The sequence below is a fragment of the Pan troglodytes genome, chromosome 11, assembly GCF_028858775.2.
Source record: "Pan troglodytes isolate AG18354 chromosome 11, NHGRI_mPanTro3-v2.0_pri, whole genome shotgun sequence".
NCBI lineage: Eukaryota > Metazoa > Chordata > Mammalia > Primates > Hominidae > Pan > Pan troglodytes.
Genome location: NC_072409.2, coordinates 76,226,902 through 76,239,361, shown reverse-complemented (window position 1 = coordinate 76,239,361; position 12,460 = coordinate 76,226,902). Strand labels below are relative to the sequence as shown.

The 12,460-nt window shown below is 36.5% G+C and overlaps 1 protein-coding gene and 1 pseudogene across 1 annotated transcript in view; one reads left to right on the top strand and one right to left on the bottom strand.

Annotated features, from left to right (window-relative positions):
- Positions 1–12,460, top strand: part of MVP-DT (MVP divergent transcript) — a 41,136-nt gene that overhangs the window by 15,260 nt on the left and 13,416 nt on the right. The gene's annotated exons all lie outside the window — the stretch shown is intronic.
- The window catches only part of LOC112204420 (kinesin-like protein KIF27), a 43,017-nt pseudogene continuing 34,554 nt past the window's right edge, over positions 3,998–12,460 (bottom strand).

The window sequence follows — 12,460 nt, the reverse complement described above, 5'->3', positions numbered from 1 at the left end:
TATTTGGGTTCAAATTACACTGTTAGCATTTCAAATAGTGCCAATTCTGTTGACTCATTGCAGAAATTCCTAGAAGGAAATATAAAAACAGACAAATGAGAACTATGCAAAATATCAAAAGCCATCATTATAACATCAACTTTTTCTGGGATTTCTTTTCATAATTTCCTTTGTTCTAATTACCTCCATGTTGGAGTCATGTTGGGGTCAACATGAAAGCCATTATAAAAATCAAACACTATTCCAGTGTTTGATGCTTTCTCTTTGTATGCAGTACATTCCAGGGAATGGAAGGAATCGCAGCAGTCAACCTTGGTGTAGGCAATAAGGGGTGCATTGTTTACAGATAATTTAAAAACAACAAAACCTATGAAAAGTCAGCCTGCTTTTATCAGCAGCAATGACAATGATAAAATACTTCTCCTTATTGGGCAGAGGCTCCCCAGTACCCTACCCTTGGTGTACTTCTGCCAACATAAGCTCAAAAGTACTACATGCCCAATGCTTTTGAGATGCTTATTGCAAATGGATCTCACTCTCGCCTTTATTTTCAATTTTTGAAAATATAAATGTAGAAGAATATATTATCAGTGTTAATCAAGGCAGCCTACAATCTGTTACAACTTTAAATGTTTAAAATATACATAATGAATTTTTTAAAAAAGTCCAATGAAGTTGAGAGAGGAATTGTGGACATAAGTAACTTTCTACCTGAACTTTCAAATACTGATACCCCACTGTTTTAAAGTCACGAGTAGGTGCCTAAGGAAATAAGTGAAAGATCAAAATATGTCATACTTGCATTTAATGTGTAAGAATTTGTTTTGACCACAGAACCGAACTCCCACTAAGGATTTCACTCCCTGATAGTCATTCCAAAACTTAGTATAAGACTTTCATTTTTTTCTATATAAGGAATTTAGTCTCAAATAAGCATTCCTCACTTTACTGGCCTAGACTGAACAAGGCAATGGCTAGTGGCAATCTAGTCCACAATTAATGAAGATCATATTTTTGCTGACTTCTTGGACCCTGGGTTCATGAAGATATGAAGAATTGAGGCAACAACAAAAAAATACATTAACAAAAAGAAAGCAAACATTAAAGCACAAAAGCACCTTCATCAATGTTCTCACCACCTGTGGTTCCCAACGTAAAGAATTTTCCATCTCTGTTAGCTATAACACTCTAGAGTTAGGAAAGTAACTAGTACTTTACAAATATTTTTCCTTTCAAATGCTTTATTACAGTTAAGAGGAAAAAAGAACGTAATGAACAAAAAAAAGAAAACCACAAACATTTTATATACATGCAAAAGGGCAATAAAGTGACAAAATGTTTAGAAAAAGCATGTGAAAAAGTAAAATCATTTAGTATATGTAAAAAAATAATTTTACTTGCCTTGGGTAGGTGTCTAATTTTTTTCTTTCCTTTGTGAGAACACCGACTAAACTAGAATGACCAGAGGTTCATTTCCAGAATATATTATTCACGACGTTATTTATATGTGTGTTTGCATATGTGGCATGAAATCTGTCATATATATAAAGGATATATGTTTAACCAAAAGGAAGAAAAACACCATACCTTTGTTATTTAGAAAGCAACTCACAATTGCATAATCAAACCTAATCGTTGTTTTGATATAAATTTTCTTGCTTTATTAGTGAGTTGGCTTTGAGGAAACGTGTATTTCCACAAGTAAAACAAGTATGTGTTAATTTCTTGAGCAAGTAGGATTCCAGTATCAGAATACATTCTTAAATGAATTATTCCTAAATAACGCATAGCACATTACTTAATCTTATAAGGAACTTATTATTAGGATCTTCATTAATAAATATTTATTTATAAATATTGCTGTGCTTGTTAAGGGCACTGACCTTTGGCCATTATATATATCTATATCTATGTATATATACAAGTGTATCTATATATACATTATAGCTATATAATGATATATCATGATATAAAATCATATTAAATAATATATTATAAAGTGAAATAATGTATAATGTATACCCTATATCTATATCTATATACAAGTATATATATAATACTATATATATACAAGTGTTTATATACAAGTGTATATATTATAATGGTAAAAGGTCAGTGCCTTCAACAAAGCACAGCAATAATATATTTAAATAAATATGTATTTATTAACAAAGGTCCTCATTATAAGTTCCTTGTAAGATTATGTGCTATGCCTTAATTAGAAATAATTAATTTACACATACTTGTTTTACCTATGGATATACAAACACATTTCCTTATATACTTGTATAGGTACAAGTGTATATATATATGAAATATATATAATAATGGCAAAAGGTCAGTGCATTTATACATATTTATAATGTGTATGTTTTACCTTTGGTTTCTATGATTTATATTTATATATAAATATACATAAATTTATAAAAGTGGAAGACTAGCTGGAAACCAGAATCTGACTTCAAACAGTCTCTGGTAAAAATAAAATTTCCCAGTTAGTTTGTAAATTCATTTTTTGAAATTTAGAAAATAGTATCTCATTGGACCAATATTTATAAATTGTTTCATTCCCAGGTAAGTCCACAGAAATCTATTTAATTTAAATAAATTTTAGTACCATGCTTAAGAGATAAACTATTTTCCTTTTTATAAGTTTGTTTTGTTTTGGTTTGTTTCTTAAAGGAACTGGTTTTTAGCAAGGAGACCAAGAAACTCTACTCCCTAGGGGCTAGCAATGAGAGAAAGGAAGCCTTGAGTCTTTGAGCACAGGGTGACAGTTTGGGTCCTATGTGAGATGATCAAATCCACAGCAACAGAGGAAAGGACAAAAGGAAAAGGTCTGTAGCAGCACTACATCAGAAAAAATGGATTCAGCAAGGAAGTGGGTGACTCTGAGTAAGCATGCATGTCAGGATGGTTTTGCTACAGCCCCCAACAAAACATTAATTAGTTTAAGAAACTCAACTTTGGTTTACAAGTGTTTTGGAAAAGTAACAAAGAACAACCTAAGTAACAAAATAATTCCTCAGGTCATTACAATGGATGTTTCCTATAACTGAAAAATATGGTTAAAAAGTACAAACTACATTTGGTGTGCAAACTGTTTAGTTCTTAATTCCAAACTAAATTGTACATTATATAGTAAAATTTTGACCAGAAAAACTTGGAGATTTTAGTAAAAATTTCATTGACATATTTACAGCCCCAGTGTAGTTTGGCCGGTGTGCAAAGCCTGACTAAGGAGGTTATAGAAAAAAATATCAGACTTAAAGCCTATCAAATCATTAAAGATGCTTTGGCAAGACTTCAAGCTTTACAGACATACTCCATGTGACCAGAGATGTCATAACCAGTGTTCTTTCTCTTGAAATGTTAGAATGCTTTAGTTTTATTCTATAATTTCCGTGTTCCATGGAACAGCATTCATTTCTCCCAATTTTAGTAACATAATGAGAGATATATTGAGTGTATAGAGCAGGAAAGACATGAAAACTTATATTGCATAATATTAGCAAACAAAAAAGATAGCATTATAAATTTTTAAAAATCCAAAAAAATTCCAGAAACAGAACAGTGAGCATGTTTAAAAAGTCAAGACTGACCATTTCTGTGAGCTCGGAGGACTGTAAATGAGCCTCAATCCATAAAGCTGAGAGGTTGTCTTAGCCCACATATGCAGCAGGTGACTCCCTCTGACAAAAGCAAGATTTAGCTGGATCTTTTAAAAAAAAACAATATACTTGTATTTGAGAATAACAATAATATAGTTATATTGTAACATACTTTTATAATGTACATTTATATTATATAGTAATACATACTTGATAGATATTTTAGTCTATTACTAGTTTTAATCTTCAAATATGCCTGGAAAAACATTTAAGCGTATTTATAAATGTAAATATTTAAATGTTATCAAGTATTGGAAAACATGTTTGATTACTATGGGAATATAAACTAAAACTCCCCGAGTATATATAGAAGATGCACACATCTATAGCATATAAAAGAATTAGGGATTCCTTCCTCCCCTTCTTCCTTTATTCTGAGGAAAGAGGTAGTGAACTTGAGCTTTAGTTTTTAACAGGTTAGAAAAAGGAATCTTTTTACATATCTACTAAAAGTTCTATTATTCAATGTCTAAGTTTTTAAGTCCCTTGGTTTCCTAGATACTTCGATGGAATCAGCAGCCATTGATCCAATGCCAACTCCAAGACTGGAACATCGCAATGATAGTTCCAAGGCGGAAATTTGACGTAATTCTTTTCGACACAGTTTTACAGGTGTGACACCATGAAGTCGTCCCACATTTCCCACAACCTGAATTTGGGATGACAGTCGACTGAGATTTTGTAAACTGATTATCATCTGTTTCTGTTTTATTCTCATTACCTAACATATGCCCACTGGGGGGTGCTAAAGAACTATGAATTGGAGGTAATTCTGTGATATCTTCCCAGAGCTTTTGAGGATTTGGCTGTGTTCTTAAGCTGCTTGCTGAACTGTCCATTTCTCTTTCTCTTCCACTTAATTTCATACTTTCAGGTCTGGATGCCCATTTTAATTCTTCTGAAAGCATGCCTCCTTCTGGCTTCAGGACTCCATCTCCAGCCTTATGATCTAAAAATAATCCCCAAACCAAAAAATTAGATATTATTTCCTCAAAATTAGGTGTTTTAATCAAAACATCTTAACATAAATACATTATTATCACCCAATATGCATAATGTTTTTCAACTTTTTTGTTAAATGACTTATTTTAGATGAACAGATGTGTGAATATGAATATTTTTATTTCACTTACAGGCATCTTGCATGTGAATAACTCACAACTTTAATTCATGGAACAGATTGAGAAATAGTCTTTTGGGGGTTTGGTACTCCCTGGAAACATAAGAGTGCTTTGGGCACCTCTGGTGCCTTTCCATGCCTGCCTTCTCTGCTGTTCTTGCTACTAGTTAATTCTAAATCATGGCCAAGTGATGCCAGCACTGGATAATATTGGCTCTGCCCCATATCTCGAGGGAAAACTCTGGGACTTGGCATTATATGTGTGGAAATCTGGCCTTGGTTGGCACTCCCAGCATGATAGCGGGGTTCTGCTGTCTGAATGTACTCTGGGGTGTGCGCCACAATTTCTGTCATCGAAATGGAGATGAGAGAATATGCCCTCGGTGGGGACACCCCACTGGAATTAAAGTGGAGATCAAAGCTAGAGGTTCTTAAATCAAAGAATATCTAATAGCAAAGACAAAAACTTGCTTAAGAGAAATGCATACAGGTACTAGACCTAATATGATGAAAAATGCCAACTTCAACATATTGATGCATGCTTAGTATACTTTTAGTCCTGCAAAGACAAAGTTTTTTGTTTTTTTTTTTTTTTGAGACAGAGTCTCGCTCTGTCGCCCAGGTTGGAGTGCAGTGGCGTGATCTCGGCTCACTGCAAGCTCCGCCTCCTGGGTTCACGCCATTCTCCTGCCTCAGCCTCCGGAGTAGCTGGAACTACAGGCGCCCGCCACCACGCCCGGCGAATTTTTTGTATTTTTAGTAGAGATGGGGTTTCACCGTGTTAGCCAGGATGGTCTCGATCTCCTGACCTCAGGTGATCCGCCTGCCTTGGCCTCCCAAAGTGCTGGGATTACAGACATGAGCCACCGCACCTGGCCCAGCCCTGCAAAGACAAAGTTTTAAAACACAGGTTGCACATTGGCAGCTCTCAAGCCAAATCTGGCCCATAGACATGTTTTGCTTGGCCTATAATGTTAGTAATACTTGACCCAAGATTTAAAATTTGAAAAGTTTCATATAAAAATATAGATTTACAGCTTTTCTAGAAAAACTATAAGAGTTAACAGTTTCTGAATTGCAACAGCAGCTGGAACACCATTGCCACTGACCATTTAGATGACTGCTGCAGTCCCCACTGCTCACTCTGGTTCAGGTAGGCGTTCTAGTTTGTAACCCCTGGTTTAAAACATAACTGACTCTCTAGTTTTTAAAATTCTCTCAAAATCAAATAACCGGAACTAGCAAATGATCTAGATCCTTGTACATGGAACTCATACTAAGTTGACCACAGACAGTGGCTCCCAAACTCTGCAGTACATCAGAGTCACTGGGAAGCTTTAAAAAATCCTGCTCCCTAGCTGGGTGCAGTGGTTTATGCCTGTAGCCCCAGCTACTTGAGAGGCTGAGGTGGGAGGATTGCTCAAGCCCAGGAGTTTGAGGCTGCAGTGAGCCATGAATGTACCACTACACTCCAGCCTGGGCAACAGAGCAAGACCCCAACTCTAAAAAAAAATCCTGCTCCCCAGGTGACAGTATCTGGGGGAAGGAGTAAGGCATCTTATTTTCAAAAGATCATAAGAAAAGAGGCTCATTGCTGAGGCTCACTCCAGAGCCCACTTGGATTCTTCACAAGAAAGTTTCCCTCTTCCAGAATTTTATAATTGAGGGAACCGACTAGGGAAAGATTAATTTGCCCAAGGTCAAACAACTAGTAAAAGAAGTAAGGATTCCGACCCAGATCTTTTGACTCTATTATCCTTACATATAGTTTTATAGTGATTTAAATTGATACAAGGATAGGTTTAAATACAAGTAGAGAGAATGCAGGTTCATATAAAACTGATTTTATCCTCATGTTAGAAAACATATACACTGTAACAGAGGGATGACCATCAAGTGACCAAGATATTTTAGTCAAAAGATGAATTTTTCTGCAACTGGAAAATGCCAAAAATATTCAAAGAAAATATAAGTCTTGTAGGCAGTCTTCTATCAAAACCCACTGAACCGCTGGGCACGGTGGCTCATGCCTGTAATTCCAGCACTTTGGGAGGCCAAGGCTGGTGGATCACCTGAGGTCAGGAGTTTGAGACCAGCCTGGCCGACATGGTCTCTACTAAAAATACAAAAAATTAGCTGGGCCTGGTGGCGGCACCTGTAATCCCAGCTACTGAGGAGGCTGAGGCAGGAGAATTGTTTGAACCTGGGAGGTGGAGGCTGCAGTGAGCTGAGATAGCACCACTGCACTCCAGCCTGGGTAACAAGAGTGAAACTCCATTCAAAAACAAAAAACAAACAAAAAAAAAACACTGCACCAAATACTAAGTTATTAACTAGGATACTGATTATTAAGCATGTAAAACATTTTATGGAACTCAGAGTTTGATATAAATTGCTATATTTTATAATTCAAACAAACCTTGTTTCATGTCATTATATTAGAGTAGCATTATGAGACAGGATATAGTGTAAACTATATCCCCAATATAATTGCAACTGTATATTTTAAAGCATGGGGAAAATATGAAAAGAATTATGCTCAAATGTGGGTAGGATTATAACTGATTTGTTTTCTTCATTTTCAGATTTTTCTATAATGACTATACATTATTTTTATAGTCAAAAATAGAAGTATTTTAAATGTTTCTAGGTAGAATAGCAAATTAGCTGAAATAATATCTCCAACGTTATTATCAAGACTAGACTCCTTGGGTAAATTGGTCAGAACAGTGTTGTTCTCATTTTACACCTCTCCAAGATTAACTATGTTTTAGATTTGTGTGTGTGTTTGGTTAAAGAGCAGGATGAAGATCCAGATTTCTTAAACCTGTATACCACCATACTACATTGTCATTTTAAAGAAATGTCTAGTAGACTCGGTGGCATAAACATGGGCCATTTACAAACTAGATGTCTAATATCAGATACCTCAAATTTGACAGTAGACTTTTTTTCAAAGCTAAAGTGGTCTTATGTTGATTATTTTGTTTCTTACTTGATACTTGTTTACTTTTTAATTTTTGGCAAGTAATGTTTCAAGTTAAAGTTTTAGCTATATATAGCAGGCAGTATTTCAAGTAAATGAGTTACATCAGTAAACACCTCTGTATTACTATACTGAGAATCAGAAAGTGTAATCTCTTTGGCAGGATTTGTATGTTTGTATCACATCTTTATCCTCAGACAACTTTTATCTTGGAATACTGAACCAGCAGTCAGAAGATGAGGGACATTAGACTATGTTATAGTTACTGTTCTGTCCATAAGTCACTTGCCTTCTCTAAGCGTCAATTGCCTCATCTGAAAATGGAGTGAGCAGACCCCAGCCTATCCTGAGTTTGAGGGCTAAAGGGAATTATTCTTGAAAATGTCTATACATGATAAATGTCACAAATATAAGTTAGCATTTTTTTTTTTGAGACAGAGTTTCGCTCTTGTTGCCCAGGTTGGTGTGCAATGTCGTGATCTCAGCTCACTGCAACCTCCGCCTCCTGGGTTCAAGCGATTCTCCTGCCTCAGCCTCCTGAGTAGCTGGGATTACAGGCATGAACCACCACACCTGGCTAATTTTGTATTTTTTAATAGAGACGGGGTTTCACCATGTTGGTCAGGTTGGTCTCGAACTCCTAACCTCCGGTGATCCACCTGCCTTGGCCTCCCAAAGTGCTGGGATTACAGGCCTGAGCCACCGCACCTAGCCAATTCTACTTCTATTACATATTCAGCATATATCACTTCATTGCTCCTCCATATTATTTTTCACTGGTCTTCTTACATCTTGTGTGCCCATATTTAAGTAGTTTTCTTTCAAGGTAAAAAATACATGTGTGCCTAAAAGATTTTAAAGTCAACTTTTCATAAACCATACCTAAATTATCGAAGTTATTAGAATTAACTTATTAGAATTATTAGAAAGTATTAGCTAATTCTTTTATAAAATGTAGACTTTATTATTTTAGAAATATTGATTCCTCTCTATTCAGCTATCTTAAAGAGGGTATATTTTAATCATCGCAATATATTACCTTCATAGTATTTTTTACTTTTGCAAAGTATATTTTGTCATGTTATTTCATTTAGGAATGCACTAAATCTACATATCTACATATGATTATACAAGGAAACATCTTTGTCTCAAAAATGGGTTCTATTACATTTTTTAATTTCCAGGGGTCATGATATATAAAAAGACCTGATTTATCTTAAAAATACATACTTTTACTCTTACCTACCATACATCTTTTTTTGTGATAATCAGAAGGCTTAATTTACTATAAAATAGGAAAACAACAGCTATGTTAGATTATATAGTTAATTTAGGGATTAAATGAGTTAAGGTCTACAAGCCCCTGGCACATGGCAGACAATCAATAATTGATCATTTCCTTTGCATCTATAAATTTATTCATTCACTTCTCATGTGGTTCTACCTTAGACAACGATTTTTGTTTACAGAGACAAATAGAAGTATCTAATCCTAAATAACCCAGTCAATTGGTAAAGGCTACACTACAAAGCTGGCATGACTTCACCAAATGCTAGAGAAACAGTGTTAAGAGTGACAACGCTAAAAGTCTTACACTCTGATGGTGCTAGTTGCCGCCGAATTGCTTCCCCTACCAGTTCCTTAAGTTTCTTCTTATGATCCCGGCTGGTTTTCTTATAGAAATAAAGCTCTTTTTCCAACTGCTGGATTTTATCTTCATATGTTTTGAAAGTTTCCATAATGCCTTCTCCATCTTGTTCTATACAACAAAAATTTGCATTTAAAATCAGTTTTAAATAAATGATGCAAAATTATGTTTTTGTTTGTTTCTTTGTTTTTTTGAAATGGAGTCTCGCACTGTCGCCCAGGCTAGAGTGCAGTGGCGTGATATGCTCGGCTCACTGTAAGCTCCGCCTCCCAGGTTCACACCATTCTCCTGCCTCCGCCTCCCAAGTAGCTGGGACTACAGGTGCCTGGCACCACGCCCGGCTAATTTTTTTGTATTTTTAGTAGAGACGGGGTTTCATCATGTTAGCCAGGATGGTCTCGATCTCCTGACCTCGTGAACTGCCCGCCTTGGCTTCCCAAAGTGCTGGGATTACAGACATGAGCCACCGTGCCCGGCTGCAAAATTATGTTTTAACATAGGCCCTGGACTATATATTTAAAGGATAAGAAGCATGTTACACATATCTGTTACCTGAATGGGTTTGTTTTCAGCTACAATTTGGATTTTTCTGCCTGTAAAATTTCCCAAAGTAGGATTGAGCCCTTAGTCACCTCCATCCTACCCCCTACCAACCCTCACACTTTCATAAGATTTTTTTTGCAGTAGCTACCAACTAGACCTATCCTTAGAACACCAGAAGTAAGGTGTTTTCTATAAAAAGTTCAAGTTTGGAACTCTGTTCATTGGCTGCTTTAGTATCTTCTGTAAAGTTTATATCAGGAACTGTGGTTATATAAAAAGTCACATGACTAGGATTTATAGGCCCAAGAAATATACAGCCAAAACCCCCACAAAAACCAAAACCTGTTAAAAGAGGCCATAAAGACTAAATCACAAAGGAAAACACCACAGAAAAAGAAGAGGGAATATAATCCAGCATAAAGTTCTAGTTTATGCCACAATATAACTTAAAGTTTCTAAACTTTAAGTTTACAGGTAATAAAGTTTAGAAACTTTATTAATACTTTCATTAATATTTATGAATGTCTAACATTGTCTCCATTGGGTTATGCTCTTGAACCAGTGAAATCCAGTTTACTAACCTTCAGAAAAAACATAATTTCAGACCTACTCTCCCCTACTGGCATATTTATAAAATGATCCTACTGGGTTGTGATTTTCTTTGGTTACAATTGGCTGTTTTATAGAATTTTGTTTAAGTATATTTGTATATTTTAAATTAGTCCATCATCTTGTTTTTAAAAATACTTAAAATTAATGAGATCATAAATCAGAATCCCCATAAAGTATGTCATATAAATCAACTTAATTTTATGTCTGATATTCAGTTGAAATTAGAAAATTCATGAATTGTTAACATTGTCAGTTATAACTTTGTTTTTATTTTATTTTCTATTACTATTATTTTCGAGACAGCGTCTCACCCTGTTGCCCAGGGTAGAGTGTGTAGTGGTGCAATCATGGCTCATTACAGCTTCAACCTCCTGGGTTCAAATAATCTTCCCACCTCAGCCTCCAGGGTAGCTGGGACCACAGGCACATGCCACCATGCCCGGCTTAATTTTTTAAATTTTTGGTAGAGATGGTGTGATGGTTACTATTGAGTGTCAAGTTGATTGGACTGAAAGATGCCAAGTATTGATGCCAAGTATTGAGTGTGTCTGTGAGAGTGTTGCCAAAGGAGGTTAACATTTGAGTCAGTGGGCTGGGGAAGGCACACCCACCCTTAATCTGGTGGGAACCATCTCATCAGCTGCCAGTGAATATGAAGCAGGCAGAAAAAGGTGAGACTGACCTAGCCTCCCAGCCTACATCTTTCTCGCATGCTGGATGCTTCCTGTCCTCAAACATCAGACTCCAAGCTCTTCAGTTTCGAGACTCAGACTGGCTCTCCTTGCTCCTCAAGCTTGCAGACAGCCTACTGTGGGAACTTGTGATTGTGTAAGTTAATAATAAACTCCCCTTTATATATATAGAGAGAGATATAGATATTTATATAGATAGCTATATATATTTATATAGATATCTATATCTATATCTATATATCTCCTATTAGTTCTATCCCTCTAGAGAACCCTAATACAGGTTTTGGTACCAGGAGTGGCTCTAAAGGAACAGAATATTAAGGATGGAGTTCTTTTGTTGGTTTTGGGGTTTCTGGAGTTGGCTGCTTAATCTGATTAGACCCAAAAATGCTAAGGACTCTACTCCTAATAGTATGGAGAACACTGATAGTCCTTGACATGAACTGTTTACAGAATTATGCAAAATAAATGCATTTGACACTCCTGATTCACTGCTCATGAGAGGCAAGGAGTTTAGTGACTCTATGTAATAAATTTGACCATACATGGAGAACCAAGGAACATAATGAAGCTGGTTGGTTGCTCCTCAGTTCAGTGGACAAACTGATCAAAGAAAATGATGAACTCTTCTACCTCAGTAAAATTTCTAGGGGTCCAGTGGTGTGGGGCCTGTCGAGATATTCCTTCTAAGGTGAAGGATAAGTTGCTGCATTCGGCCCTTCCTACAACCAAGAAAGAGGCACAATGCCTAGTGGGCCTATTTGGATTTTGAAGGCAGCACATTCCTCATTTGGGTGTGTTACTCTGGCCCATTTATTGAGTGACCTGAAAGGCTGCCAGTTTTGAATGGGGTCCACAACAGGAGAAGGCTCTGCAATAGGTCCAGGCTGCTGTGCAAGCTGCTGTGCAAGCTGCTCTGCCACTTGGCCACATGACCCAGCAGATCCAATGGTGCTTGAGGTGTCAGTGGCAGATAGGGATGCTGTTTGGAGCCTCTCGCAGACCCCCATAGGTGAATCACAGTGGAGGCCTCTAGGATTTTGGAGCAAGGCCCCGCCATCTTCTGCAGATAACTACTCTCCTTTTGAGAGACAGCTCTTGGCCTGTTACTGGGCTTTGGTGGAAACTGAACGTTTGACTATGGGTCATCAAGTCACCATGCGACCTGAACTGCCTATCATGAACTGG